The following is a 2,667-nucleotide window of genomic DNA, read 5'->3' as shown; positions in this document are numbered from 1 at the left end:
CGGATGATATAACTAGGAATCCAGACCTGGTACCATGCACACCTGTAATGCGGAGAAAGCTTGTGCGACTCGGGCCATCTGAATATGCCTCTGCTTTGGCAATAATGAAGCGGGAAGAGATATATGAAACGGTGCTCGACATGGCGAAGAAGCTCCGGGCATACGCGGATGCTGTGCATGGGCCAACCCATGCCAGAATCGCCGCCGTGGAAACACGCTTACAAAATTTAGAGGATAAGATAGAGGACAATCATTGGAGACTTAGAGAGGAAAGTAAGGAGGACCTCCTCCAAATTTCAGCTGTACAGATTAGAAACCCTGGCACCCAATGTAGACGTTCCCCCGATGGGGAGAGGAGGTACACTCCCCGGGCCGAGCTATGGTTTTTCTTGCAGGATTCTGGAGAGAACATGAGGAGGTGGGATGGAAAGCCTACGGCTGCTCTAGCACAACGGGTGAGGGATTTGAAAGAAGGCGAGATTGAAAGAGGGAGTTTCACCAAACAGAGAGCCTCTCCTGTTTCTCGTAGCCAAAATGCCAAACATGATAATGATAATGACACGTCTGACCCTCTTGAGGGAACCTCTAAGATATATGCAACAGAAAATAAGGATAACCAGGCTTAGAGGGGCCCTGCCTCTAGCTAGGATAAGGCGAGGGAGAACTGTGTTTTTTGGACCGTGTGGATTCGGTGGCCTGGCACATCAAAACCACGGAAGTATAGAGCTTTAGTTGACACAGGAGCACAGTGTACGATAATTCCATCAAGACATGTGAGGGAAGAATCCGTTTCTATCACTGGTGTGACAGGTGGCTCGCAGGACTTCACCCTGGTGGAAGCTGAAGTGAGTTTAACTGGAAGGGAATGGAAGAAACATCTTATTGTGACTGGTCCAGAGGCCCCATGTATTTTGGGCATAGATTACCTTTGAAGCGGGTATTTTAAGGACCCAAAAGGCCTTAAGTGGGCATTCGGGATAGCAGCTGTGATGGCAGAACACTTCTGCCAATTGAACACCCTGCCTGGACTGTCTGAGAATCCAATTACAGTAGGACTGCTGAAAGGAGAAGAGCAACGAGTGCCAATTGCCACTTCAATAGTACATTGCTGGCAATATAGGACAACTCGAGATGCTGTGATCCCAATCCACAAGATGATCCGTGAACTGGAGAGCCAAGGGGTGGTTAGCAAAACCCACTCACCCTTCAACAGCCCCATCTGGCCTGTGCGAAAACCTAATGCAGAATGGAGACTGACTGTGGACTATCATGCCTTGAATGAAGTGACTCCACCGCTGAGCGCTGCCGTGCTGGACATGCTGGAGCTGCACTACGAGCAGGAGTCCAAGGCAGCAAGGTGGTATGCCACCATTGACATCGCCAATGCGTTTTTCTCCATTCCTCTGGCAGCAGAGTGCAGACCTGTTTGCTTTCACCTGGAGGGGCGTGCAGTACACGTGGAACCGACTGCCCCAGGGGTGGAAACACAGTCCCACCATCTATCATAGACTGATCCAGGCTGCACTGGAAAAGGGTGAGGCTCCGGAACATCTACAATATATTGATGACATCATCGTATGGGGAAATACAGCAGCGGAAGTGTTTGAGAAAGGAGAGAAAATTATCCAAATCCTCCTGGAAGCCGGCTTCGCCATGAAAAAGAGTAAGGTTAAGGAACCTGCTTGTGAGATCCAGTTCCTGGGAGTGAAGTGGCAAGATGGACGGTGTCAGATTCCTACTGATGTTATTAACAAAATTACAGCTATGTCCCCACCTACTAACAAGAAGGAGACACAAGCTTTCCTAGGTGCCAAAGGCTTTTGGAGAATGCACATCCCTGAGTATAGCCAGATTGTGAGCCCTCTCTACCATGTCACTCGCAAGAAGAACGATTTCCAATGGGGCCCTGAACAACAACAAGCTTTTGCCCAGATTAAACAGGAGATTGCCCATGCGGTAGCTCTTGGCCCAGTTAGGATGGGACCAGATGTGAAGAACGTACTGTACTCTGCAGCTGGGAACCATGGTCTGTCCTGGAGCCTTTGGCAGAAGGTGCCTGGTGAGACCCGAGGCCGACCTCTGGGATTTTGGAGCAGAAGTTACAGAGGATCTGAAGGCAGCTACACCCCAACGGAGAAGGAAATTTTGGCCGCCTACAAGGGAGTCCAAGCCGCTTCAGAAGTGATTGGTATGGAAGCACAGCTCCTCCTGGCACCCCGACTACCAGTGCTGGGGTGGATGTTCAGCGGAAAGGTTCCCTCCACCCACCATGCCACCAGTGCCACATGGAGCAAGTAGATAGCCCTCATCAGTCAGCATGCCCGGATTGGAAAACTGAATCGCCCTGAGATTCTGGAAATAATTACAAACTGGCCCGAGGGTGAAAGTTTTGGTGTCACGGATGAAGAACAAGAACCAGTGACACAGGCTGAAGAAGCTCCACCGTACAACCAGCTACCAGCAGAGGAGGCGTGTTACGCCCTATTCACTGACGGTTCCTGTCGCATTGTAGGGACAAATCGAAAATGGAAAGCAGCTGTATGGAGCCCCACACGCCAAGTTGCAGAGGCTACTGAAGGAGAAGGAGGATCTAGTCAATTCGCTCAACTCAAAGCCATCCAATCGGCCCTTAACATCGCAGAAAGAGAGAAATGGCCAAAACTCTAT

The sequence above is a fragment of the Oenanthe melanoleuca genome, chromosome 25 (genome assembly GCF_029582105.1).
Source record: "Oenanthe melanoleuca isolate GR-GAL-2019-014 chromosome 25, OMel1.0, whole genome shotgun sequence".
Classification (NCBI taxonomy): domain Eukaryota; kingdom Metazoa; phylum Chordata; class Aves; order Passeriformes; family Muscicapidae; genus Oenanthe; species Oenanthe melanoleuca.
This window is presented reverse-complemented; position numbering follows the sequence as displayed.